Below are 13,489 nucleotides of genomic sequence, written 5' to 3'. Positions count from 1 at the left end.
GTGAGTGCATAAGTATTTATGTTCTGAAAGAATGTCTTCTGTTTCTTGAATATGTAATATGTTTCCAGAAAATCCTATATTTTCTGCTGTATTGTGAAAAATAGTTTTAGTTGCATAAAACTGTTCTATTTGTAAACCAATGTTTTGTATTTGTAATCCTTTTGTAAACGTGTATCTGAGAGTATATCTGAATTCATCAACTGTTATTGTAAACTGTAATGTAAGACTATAAATTGTATCTTGTAAACTAGTACTTTGAAATAGTACATAAGTTTAATTAATTATACACTAACGTATTGTTAATATCTTTTAATGAGTTATTATAACCATACTGACTAGATGGCCTGACCCAACGCTATGAGTGCGGTGAACACATGTTGATAACAATTTGTCACTCACACGCGTGTATGCCTGACTGTAGCTAGCACTCCGAGTGCGGGGTTGTCAATCCCAATATAGATCTATACACACATTGTTTCGATCCATGGCTGGAGATTCTGGTTATAATGTCAGGACTTTACTATATTGTTTAAATGAATTAAACAACCTGTACTACTTGACTCATAATAGCATATAAACGTTACATGTATAATGGTTATGAAAACCCAATCATTCTGAAATAAATGAACAAACTTTTATACTTGTATACATATACAAATACATATAAGTAAAATTTAAATGACACTTGGACAAATAACCGATACTTGTAATCCCACATCCAAACAAGGAAAAGGAACCAAAGTGGGTTATCAGTCCTAAATCTTTTAAATCTTATTTATATAAATATATGTATACTAGTATGATTTTTGGGGAAATATATAAGTTATTAAAAACATTTAAAAAGAAGTTCAATATTTTGAAATTCATTTTGGTGACTTCATGTCGTTTTGAAACAAAAATTGAAAACCATTTGATTTGATAATAAATGAAATCCATTTGGATAAGATATTTGAAATCACTTGTTTATAACACAAAATCTTTGTGTTAGACTTGTATTCCCCCCCCCCCCTTAAAACAGTAAAAACTATGAAAATACGGGGGGTATGAACTCACCTGTTGTAAGTTATTCAAATGTAAGGTCGGTGTAGGATGCTAAGTGTCAAGTGAAGTCTTGAACACAACATATCCTATTAAGCATATAATGATACATATATGGATATAATTAGTGTATATAACAACTAATTATGATAGGAAACCACTTTAAGGACTAGGAAAACACTTGAATTTAAGTGTTACAATCACACATGATTGTTCTAAAGGGGTTTACGGCCACACAATGTGTTCACGGCCATGGAGTTTACGGCCAATGATGTTTACGGCCTAAGAAGATCTTGAGTTTACGGCCAAGGGAGATGCTCACGGCCGTAAACTCTTATGTTCTTGGGAAATGGTTGATTTCAGGGGTGTATGTTATGAGCTTCTATAGAATAACTAGTATTAGGATGTATACTTACGTTTTGAAGCTTGAATGAGGTGTTCACGGTCTAAAGAACTAGTATGTGTTCTTGGTGTTCTTGAAGATCTAGCCAAAAGAGATGATTTCATGGATGAAATCATAAGGTTTTCCTAGATTAAGCATAGTATCAACAATTGAATAGAAGGAACACTTACTTATTTGGTGAGAATTAGAGGTGTTCTTGATGATACTTGAGAGAATTTGAGAGTTCTTGACTGCAGGATATGAGAAATGAAGGAAAAATGAAGAAAATCTATGTGTATATATATATATATATATATATATATATATATATATATATATATATATATGCGAGGGTTTACGGCCGAGGAGTTTACGGTCCGATATCGGTTAGCAGTTTACGGCCGAAGCCTCGTTTACGGCCTACGACGAGTTTACGGTCCGAAGCGTTTACGGTCGTAAACACTTTGCGGCCCGAAGTGTTTATGGTCCGAGCAATGAATAGTATGCGAAGTTTCTCGGTTTTTCAAACATTTTCCTTTCCAATTTCAACTATGGATATTATAAGGATTTTAGCAATTAAAGGTATTTCATAACCTTAATTAAAAACCCAAACAATAAAAAGGACTTTAGTTGACTTTTGTTTGACTTTGGTTGACTTGAGTTGACTTTACAAACAGAAAATAACGGGATGTTACAACAATGACAGCAGAACTCCAGAAATCCTATGAAGATTTCTACCCTTTTGAGATGCACCAGGATCTGATGGATAGGTACCATCAGAGTGCTCGTCAGGAAAGGTATGAAATCATTTCCTCCATGAAAACAACTAGGTTGAAGGAGGGGGAATCCCTCACCGGTCACTTGCATAAAATGCAAAGGTTCGTGGACATATTATTGAAGCTTAATGTGGACTTCCCTGAGGACATGGCGATTGGCATCATTCTTCATTCCTTACCTCCAAGTTATGATCAGTTTCGTATGACTTATCATTTGAACAAGGAGGAAATCACACTAAGTAAGCTTCAAGGACTGTTAAGGACCGCTGAAAGTGGCCTTAAAAGCAAATTAGTTGTTGCTCCTACTCCTACTACTGCTCAAGTTCTGGCAATTGGACAGGGAAAGGGGAAGAATAGGAAGACCCCTTCTAAGGGTACCAAGTGAAAGTCTCTTGATGGCTCCTCTTCAAGTGGAACCAAGAATGGTTCCATTCCTCGTTCTTTAAACCTAAAGGAAGCACAATGCTTCTACTGCCAGGAAAAAGGGCACTGGAAGCGAAGCTGCCCCAAATACTTGCAGGATGTAAAGGATGGGAAAGTTAAACCCACCCATGTAATTTACACTATATTGTCTAATAACTCATTGCATACTAACTCTTGGGTGCTTGATACAGGTTTTGGTATTCACATTTGTACTAATTTGCAGGGCCTAAGAAGAAGTGAGAAAGTGGAGCACGGGAAGATAAACTTAATCATAAGGAATAGGAAAGCATCACCTGTTACAAAGATAGGAGTTTATTCTTTATTGCTTAATAATGGGTTAATGTTAGATTTGAATAAATGTTGTTACTCGTCTGAAATGGCGAGAAATATTATTTCCTTTCATGGCTTGTATAAACAAGGGTTTACTTTTTCATTTGATAATGATAATGGTGCTATTAATGTTTATTACAATGATGTATTTTACTTTAAAGCATTACCTTGTGATGGTGTATATGAAGCTGTGAATGTTGTAGATAATCTAGGAAATAATGTCTTGTGTGTTTATTCTTCAAATGGTTTAGAAATAGCATACTAGTGGCATTGTCATCTTGGACATGTTAACAAGAAGCGCATGGGCCAACTCCAAAAGGCTGGGGTTTTGGAATCATTTGACCTAAAGTCGGATGATAGTTGCGAGTCTTGTTTACTTGGAAAAATGACAAAGTCACCATTCACTGGTACTTGTGAGAGGGGTGAGGGTTTGTTGGACCTCATACACACTGATGTGTGTGGAACCTTCAAAACTGCCACAAGGGATGCTAATCGCTATTATGTGACTTTTATTGATGATTATAGTAGATATGGATATATCTACTTAATCAAGCATAAGTCAGAAACCTTTGAAAAGTTCAATGAGTTTAAGCAGGAAGTGGAGAATCAACTGGGCAGGAACATCAAGATGCTCCGATCCGATCGGGGAGGAGAGTATCTTAGTATCGAGTTCCTTGACTATCTTAAGGAATGTGGTATTGTCTCACATATGACGCCTCCTACGACACCACGGCTAAATGGTGTGGCTGAGAGGCGCAATCGAACCTTGTTGGACATGGTTCGTTCCATGATGAATCGAGCTTCGTTACCAATCTCATTCTGGGGGTATGCCTTAGAGACTGTCGCCCATATCCTGAATCGAGTCCCTACTAAAAAGGTTGCCTAAACACCCCATGAGATGTGGATTGGGAAAGTTCCCAATTTTGACCACATCAAGATTTGGGGTTGCGAGGCCTTCGTGAGGCATGAGTCTCATGATAAGCTCGAACCTCGAAGTGAGAGGTGTATTTTCATCGGCTACCCACAAAGATCCTTTGGTTACCTCTTCTACAGACCTAGTGAGAATGTGGTCTTTGTAGCTAGAAGAGGAGTCTTTCTTAAGAGAGAGTTCATAAGCCAAGGAAACAGTGGGAGGCAAATTGACCTTGAAGAAATTCAAGAATCAAGTGGTGAAGGAACCTCAAACCCGAGCAATCAACCTGAGGAGAAAACTCCTGTTGATCCGACTAACGAGCCATACCTATGAGGTGTTCCACAAGAGTTAGGAATGCACCTGAGCATTACTATGGTTTCCATATTACTGCGGAAGGTGATACGCTTATCAGTGATAGCATACTGTTAAGTCTGGATGAACCTAACAGCTACACGGAAGCCATGGCAGGCCCTGAGGCTGCTAAATGGAAAGAGGCTATAGACACCAAGATACAGTCCATGTATGACAATCAAGTTTGGAACTTGGTTGACAATGTACTAGGTCGTAAGACAGTCGGGTGCAAATGGATCTTCAAGAAGAAGACCGACATGGATGGTAATGTACACACGTATAAGGCGCGACTGGTTGCAAAGGGCTTTTCTCAAACTCCGAGAGTTGATTATGATGAGACCTTTTCACCAGTAGCAAAGATTAAGTCTATTAGGGTTATGCTAGCCATTGCTGCATTTCATGACTATGAAATATGGAAAATGGATGTCAAAACCGCTTTCCTTAATGGAAAGTTGGCTGAGGATGTTTACATGAGTCAGCCAGAGGGTTTTGTCAGTACAGGGTACCCTAATAAGGTGTGTAAGCTTGAGAAATCCATCTATGGACTGAAACAAGCACCTCGCAGATGGAATCTTTGCTTCGATGAGAAAGTCAAAGAGTTTGGATTTTCGAGGAGCGAGGATGAGTCCTATGTATATGTTAGGGCTAGTGGGAGTATAGTTAGCTTTTTGGTGTTGTATGTGGATGGCATACTACTCATAGGAAATGACATCCCAACCTTGCAGGAGGTTAAGTCCTGGCTTGGGAAGTGTTTCGCTATGAAGGACCTTGGGGAAGCTACCTATATCCTAGGGATAAGGATATTGAGAGACAGGAGTAAGAGACTAATTTGACTTAGTCAGAGTACTTACTTAGATAAGGTGATGAAGAGGTTCAGTATGCAGGATTCAGAGTCCGAGTACAGAGGATGAGATAGCTGAGATGAGTCATGTACCATATGCTTCTGCTGTCGGCTCAATCATGTATGCTATGACTTGTACTCGCCCTGATATGGCTTTTGCGTTGAGCGTGGTCTGTAGATATCAAGGGAACCCTGGCAAGGCTCACTGGACTGCGGTAAAGAACATTCCCAAGTATCTGCGAAGGACTAAGGACTGGGTCCTTACCCTTGGTGGCAGTGATGACTTGAGAGTGGTAGGATATAGCAATGCTAGCTTTCAGACTGATAGGGATAATTTCCGCTCTCAGTCAGGCTGGGTCTTTATTCTAAATGGAGGAGCAATTACTTGGAAGAGTTCCAAGCAGAAGACAGTAGCTGATTCAACTTGCGAATCAGAGTATATAGCAGCAAGCGAGGCAGCAAAGGAGGTGATATGGCTAAAGAACTTCATTGGAGACCTTGGAGTTGTACCAGCTATAAAAGAGCCAATGGACATTTTCTGTGACAGCAAAAGTGCGGTTGATTTAGCTAAGGAAGCAAGGGATTACGGGAGATCCAGACATATTGACAGAAAATACAATTTCATTAGACATCGAATAGAAGAAGGACTCCTCATGGAAAAGAGGGTATCATCAGATGAGAACCCAACAGATCCCTTCATGAAGGGACTGAGTAAGGTTAAGCAGTTACAGCATGCAAGGCGCATCGGGCTGAAGGATGATATTAGTTTTAATAATTAGATAGTTTTGAAACTTGTAAAATGTAATTGACATTTGATGATTAAATAAAAGTTGTTGTTTATTTATGAGTAAAGTGTTACTATCTTATGTTAATCGTTTACCACTGTTTCAATTTTGCATGTTTTGACTTCCTGAATAATTAAATTATTCAAACTCTCCACAGTCAGTCATACTTTGGAAGTAGGTATTGAATTAAGACTGTCATGAATTGGGTTTGTAGATTGTCTAAAGTGTATTAGACATAGAAATGGTTGCTGCAACATTCATGAGTGCTCATAAGGTCTGAGTATTGGACTCAACCCACGCTCACTTGTATCACTGTATGGAATTTATCTCGAGTGATCGTGAGACAGTAATATCATATAAATCTTCAAACCTAGAGATATGAGTTGTTGACTATGAGTTGGTTATACATTGATTGTACGAAAACACATTGGTAACTCGATGTTATAAACATGCTTTTGTGCATAATACAATAAGTAGTCAGTACAAGCATGTGAGTCGAAGTTTATCTGTTACTTCTAGGATTAGAAGCGATATCTGGGCCCCTCAATGATTTTGTTTTAACCTATGTATCGTGCCCAGTCAGAACCTAATTGATGTGTTTAATTTAGTTCTATGTCAAACAGATCAGAGATCGAGAAACAAATGATGGACAATAAGTAAGACCATGTTCCATGTATTTGTCCGGCTGATATCTTGAGAGCAGAGGATTATATGATCACTTATATTAAATGGCGTATCATCATCATCATCTCAGTTCCGAGAGACTTTGAAAGAGCTACGATTTCTAGTCGGATCCTAAAGTCATATCTACAACTATAGTTCTTAGACTTACTCAAGTGGGAGACTGTTGAATATAGTGTCTAAGTCCATAACTATATTTGGTATTTACTTGACCTGGTTGGCATGGTCCATTTGGGTTGCATGGCATTGCAATACTTGGATAGACCAAAATAAGAGAAAGGACACTTAAGGTTTATTAATATATTATAAGTTCTAATATATTAATAATATTATTTTAGTATTGATCAAAGAATTAATTTGGAATTAATTAAGTGATTAAAAAGAGACTAATTAAATATATGGAGTTGATTGTGTAAATAATTCATTCTTTTATAGTGGGATAATGATCCATGGTTTGTATAGATTGAGCTAAAACCCATAAGGTGCTCCATGGATAGTCCATGGAGGTTACAAACCCATGGATCATAGAATATGGAAAGCCATGACAAATTAGGGTTTACATGGTGTAACCCTACTTGTGTCACAACTATATAAAGACCCCTTGTCTAGAAAAATCAGCACGACAAGCAAGTGTAAGAGGGCTAGCCGAATTTTGAGTGTTAGTGAACTTCTCTCAAGTTATTCCAAGTATTGTGGTGTTGTGTGAAGCATTTGAGGCATCACATTTGAGGTGTTAGGCTCACAAAGTCATCAAGGAATCCAAGCTACTAAAAGGTATGTTATTCTACTTGATTTTTGTATTACAAGTTCCCCATAACATGCTAGTTAGGATGTAAACCTTGGAAAACAAATTTGCATGTATATTAGAGAAAACATAGATCCAAGGTTTCTAGGGTTGCAAGTACACTATAGGAGTGTTAGAATGCTCAAAACCCATCAGTATTATCATATTCTTATTAAGAAAATATAGGATTTCCTTAAGGAACACTTTCATCATATCCCAAAGGACTATTACAGTTAGATCTATAAGTACCTAATGAATACGTCAGGGTTATATACATGAGGATCCGACAGACAGTGGGATGTGTGGCTTCCTCCTCATTTCCGGTTCCTTGTTTGGTTGTGGGCTTGGGGAAGAACCACAAAATCGGTTGTCTATTCGATCAGGATTATATATGACTTGTATACACTATTACGAGTCATCTTGCTTATCAATCATTACATCAGGAAATATAGGATTTTATGGAGAAACACATCATGTTTTAAAAAGAACAAAGAACCTGTTTTCTAAAACAAAACGCTTATGAACTCACCAACTTTAATGTTGACACTCTTTCAAAACCACTTGTATTCTCAGGACACTAGTAGACAGGTACACGCACAGGTTCCTAGAATACGGAGCATAGTAGCTTCAAGTCCGTACTTTGATATTTAGTTTTGGAGTCAATAATATATGATTTGAATACAATGTAAACATTTTAATATCAATACAATGGTTGTTGTTCCTTTGATTACTATTATACAATTGGTGTGATACTGTACATGATGTCCTCCGCCCCCGAACGCTTCCGTTGTTTCGGTTTGGGGGTGTGACAGTATATTTTGCTTTCTTTTTGGTTATATCTGTATTTTGCTATTTGGAATCTTGCATCGGTTTGGATAAGTTTACCTCTGGTTTATTTCTCTACTTATGTTTGGGTTATATCTTCAAGAAATGTTATATGCCATTTGCATGCCATGAATCTTTAGTGGTTTAAGGAAGGTTTGTTTCTTTTATAGTGGGTTTGGAGTGTTCGGTGTTATCTTCGTTTGTAGTCGAGATCGGTTCAGGGGGATTGTTTGAAACGTTCGTGATCAGGATTCAGTGAGATAGTTATCCAGTGTCGCTAGGATTCAGCGGTTTAGCATTTAAGGTTGGATTGATTTTTGGATTGGCTTTTGGGGTGCCGAGGTAAGTGGTTTGTTACTAAGGTTTTGGTTGGAATATCCGTCCTATGCACTTCAAGATCTGAGTGTGATATCATTTTAAGCGTATGGGGGTTAGTAGTGTTGCTGGGATTCGGGAAGTGTCCAGCTGGTCTTGAGGGTTGTGCGGTCTTTTAGGATGGTTATTGATGGAACACTAGCATTGGTAAGCGCTAGTTGTCAGCAGATTGATCAATAGAGGGTAAAAAGGATTAGGAATCCTTCCAATCTTGTCTGTTGTAAGAGCTTAGTCAAATTAAAGTGGAAGAGAATCGTTCAGGTAATCAGGAACAGAAGCAGGTGCGAAACTAGGATGAGTTTCGCATTCCCGTCGGCGAGGAAGGTGGCCCAAGTGGCTGTCTGGATGGAGGAGTGTGTGAGTTGAGAGTTTGGGAAATTTCCCAACGTTGGGTTCGCATCTTATTGGTGTTTCATAACAGGCTTTAGGGGACCCAGGTTGGGGTTCCAGCCATGACCCGAGTTCGGCTTGGGCGTTTGGTTGAGTGTATGATCGACTTTGGGAATGTTCGAATTGATAGATTAGGGGTAAGGAATTGGGCTGAGATTATGGTAAAGTGGAAGTGTTGTAAGACTCTAGGGGGGCCCGTAGCATTCACTTGTTAGCAGTTAGTATAGAAGTGTTGTAAGACTGCGGGGTAACCCGTAGCATTCACCGGTTCCTGTTCAGCGGTGAAATTGTAGAAAATATGTGACTTGCTCACGGATTTCTTCAGATGGTTTAGGTCAAGGCGAGTCCCTTCGCAAATCTATGGGAGGGCCACAACATGTTTGGAATCTGGAGATGGTGGGTCATGGGAGACCGGGTATGAGGTAAGACTCTTGTTGGTCCGGTAGCATTTAGCTTAGCATCAAGTTTGGTGTCGAGATGGTTCGGGTAATTATTGTCGGTCGAAGTTTTCTTTCAGAAGTCGCGTGGGGCGACTATGAGGTTGTTCTTTTGTTTAGCAACCGAGTAGGAATCCGGTGTTCCAAATAGTTGGAAGATAAGTTGGGACCAGGGAGGTCTCGGTTACCTTTGGTAAGAAGATTGGAGGTAGCGTGATTCTTCGAGCAGTAGTAGTGATCTGGGGATTCATGTGTGTGGAGTAGCTTGTGGATCGAAAGTGCTAAGTCACTTGCAGTTTGGATTAAATAATATTAGAGTAATTGATTTGACCCTGTTATGCAACTCTCGTTTGAGTCTAACCGCTGTAGGGATGAACCTTCTACTCGAAGGATTATCTGAGCCTTTTCTTAAGTATAAGGTGTTAAAAGCTCAGGTTGAGGGCTTGCTTGTCTGCTATCGTCTGATCGGGGATGATCCCCAGTGTTGATAGTGGATAACTCAGCTGGGTTGTCGGAGCAAATTAAGAGTGTGGTTCAGTTAAATATGAGATCAATTAGTTTTCATTGCAGTGATGCCCTGTTGGTGCGGGATTAGAGTGTCGGCGTTTGGCCGAGAAACGGAGACCGATTGATTATGTGGATTTTTCTTCATCTTGCTTGTTGTGGGAGAGTGCATCATGAAATAGAAGCGGGAGGTGATTTCGAAGACGGAATCAATTTTAAGTGGAGGAGAATTGTAACATTTCGTTTATAGATAATAATAAATAATAAATAAATAAATAAATAAATAAATAATAAGCCCTAAAATCCCGAGATGTATTTTATATTTTATTTTATTTTAGCGCTAAATCCTTATTAATTTATCAGTGTTAGAGATAAGGAGTCAAATGATATAAATTCCAGAATTTAGGTTCTATATAGTAACATTTGGGACTTGAAATGTAAAGAAATTCGTGAGCAAGGGATGTTTGGTAATTATTGGGTTTAAAATGAATAGATTTTTGGAAGAATGGGCTAAAGAGTAAAATATGGATTTGAATTGAAAAAGATTGGGGAAGGAGGGACCAAAATTGAATAAAAGGAATTAAGTTTGAAAGGGATCGGGACTTAAGACCCGACACATCTTCCCTCTAATTTTTTCATGTGAAGCCTTTCCCAAACCTTAACCCTAATGATCTCAGCACCCGCCACCGTTATACCCCTTCACCTCCAACCATCGCACCACCTCTGTTACATGTCGCACCGAACTGCCGACCATCGCGACTGCCTTCCCTTCCGGATAGAGTGAGTTTGACGACATGAGTGCTGAGTGCGTCTGCTTCTACCCTTCCTCCACCTTCTTCTTCTTCTTTTCTGTCGCCATACACATCCGCAACACGGCAGTTGCTGGTGTTACTCCGGTCATCCCTCGTTTTCATCCTGTTCCGCAGCAGCTAGCCGTCGTCGCCGCTCATACGACCTTTCGTTCAGTTCTCCGGTCGACGTTCACCACCACCGAAGAGGGCTCCTGTGGACGCATTTGTGTATGTGTTTCACGTGTGTGTGTGTGTATGTTTCAGTGTTGATTCCCGTGGTAGGCGTGTTGGCCAGAAAATCGAGTAAAAACATCATCATGACAGCCAACCATAGTGGCTGCCTCCCGTGCTACTCTTTCTGCCGCCACCAGCCAACGTGAGTGGTGGCTGTGTGTATGAAATGGTGTTTATGTGTGTGTATATTTTAGTTGAATGTTAGTTTTGGGTGTTGCTTGACCAGAAACTGAAGAAAACCACCACCACGACCGTGAGGTGGTGGTTGCCACCACATGCCGCCGTCCTACCACCACAAACCGCTAGTATGGGTGATTGTGCGTATATGTGTGTGTGTTCAGACAGATGTTTGAAATGCTTTTTCACTATTTTGGCCTAAAATCATAACCACCACCATCGTGGGGTGGTGGCTACCGCCGTGAACCATGGTTGACCACCACCACCCGGGGTGTTAGTGGGTGGTGCCTAGCTCATTAAACTCTAATTAACCTAATTGGCTATTACTTGGGTTGGAAACCCTAATTAGGGTTTAGAAAACCTTAATCTCATGAAACCCTAATTTTGAAGTTGGTCGGGACCCGTATTGAAATTATTAATTAAACTTAAAATGATACTTAATAATGCCCCTATAATTAACTTAATGCAATATTGGGCTTAATAGATAAAGTCCTTAAAGGGTTAAGTGTGGAACACTAACCCTAGTTATCATTTTATGTGAAAACCCTAATTGTTTTGGGCTTCGAGTTGGGCCTTTATTTTGGGGTTAGCTGATTAGGTATTGATGGGCTATTTGAGATCAAGTGTATGGATTATGAAAGTTGGATGAGCTTTAGGGTAAGGCCCATGTAAGGGGTTTGGGCCCAATTTGGAAGATTAGGCCATAATTGGGCCTTGGTTGATTATTTTGATTTTGGGCCTTCATAGTGTGAGTTTGGGCTTTGGTATTGGACCAAGATAGGTTAGGGGTAAAATACTCTATTTACCCCAAGTATGGAGTTATGGTTATGCATTGGAACCCAATTATTAATTGGGTGTTGTTTTGATATTGACAGTTTGGGGATCTATCAGCCAGCAACCATAGTTTTATCCGCGGGACTTTAGCAGTGCAAGATGATTATCCTCACCGTTCTATGGGTGGAAGGCACTGATGCCGGCCCATTTCGTTTGTGTATTGTAGCAAGACCAAGGGTGGCCCTTGACAATCTATATGCAAGACCAGAGTCTGAACTCTGGCAGTTAATTGGTTAGTAATGGTAGAATTGTATGCTAGTTGTCTTTGTGATGCTTGCATGGAAGACCAGGAGGTGGCTCCTGGCACTTGTCTGGAAGACCTAGGGCTGTGGCCCCCAGCCTGGCAAGGAAGAGCAGGAGGCGGCTCGTGGCATAATGGCAAGACTATCGATGACACATATCATTTTTATTGATTGATTGGATATGTATGTTATGTATGGCTTGTTTGATAGGTATGGTATGTGGTATTTATGGAACTCATTAAGCTTTGTGCGTACAGTTGTGATTTATGGTTTTAGGTACTTCCAGTTCGAAAGGGAAGGGCCCGACTTGATCGCAGCACATACACCCGTGTTTTCCGCAACATGAGATTTTAGGAATGAACTCTGATAATTGTTTTATTTTGGAATGTTTTCCAAATGTTTGGATAAGTTTCATTAGTGTTTTGACTATAATAAAAAAATGAAATATATTTTTACCTTGAATTTTTTAGATGTTACATTTTGAACTTTATAAACTAGCGACATGTTATAAAGCAAAAAAATAAAAATAAAAAAATAAGAGGAATGGGTAGAATTTGTTTTTGTAACAAAATATTTATTTGACATTCAGTTTATAATTAAACTAATTAAATGAAAAACCTACAATGATATGAAAAATAACATCTCTGCTAAGCTTAATAAAATCAAACACAAAGGAACTGTGATGCTTCCAAATAAACAACCAAGCTGTGAAAATAATTGATTCCGAAGTTGGGCGTTTACAAATGCAAAACATCAACATATCTACCAACGATAACACATCTCTATGATTCTTAACTATAACAAAGTTAGGGATAACTATATCACATCAATGATAAATACTCAACAAAATCTGAGCTATTACCTCACAATTTAGGAAAGTGTGATCCACCACCGAATGTCACACAACGTGCAAAAAATTAACACAAGGTCAAAGGGGAGGTATACTCTTCTATTCATCGAATTTACAATAATAGGAGCGTGATTCAACAAAATATGCTAAATAGTAATATTAATAAGTTTTTTGGGCATACCTATTCAACCTAATGGAATTATTTCCAACTTCTAACATAACATCATTAATGTGTTTAGTTGTCAAACTAAGCTAATTTTTTTGTGAAATTGTGATAAGACATAGCGACGCGAAGTGAACTTTTACTTGAGAAAGAATCTAAGAAGATCACGTTTAACGATGAGAAGGCGAAGGTTTAGCGTTGCTAAGTTATATTTTATATAAATACGAGATTTTTACATACCCGAAAAGTGTGCAGAAAAGAAACCTTCTTAGGTGTGAAAAATAACCTTTTATTTCGTCCTAGGGACAGAGGAGTTGTAGTTTGAAAAATAACTCTCTATTAAACAATCACAAAAGAAGTCAT

This window comes from Lactuca virosa, chromosome 4 (genome assembly GCF_052849685.1).
Source record: "Lactuca virosa cultivar CGN04683 chromosome 4, Lactuca_virosa_CGN04683_v6, whole genome shotgun sequence".
NCBI lineage: Eukaryota > Viridiplantae > Streptophyta > Magnoliopsida > Asterales > Asteraceae > Lactuca > Lactuca virosa.
This window is presented reverse-complemented; position numbering follows the sequence as displayed.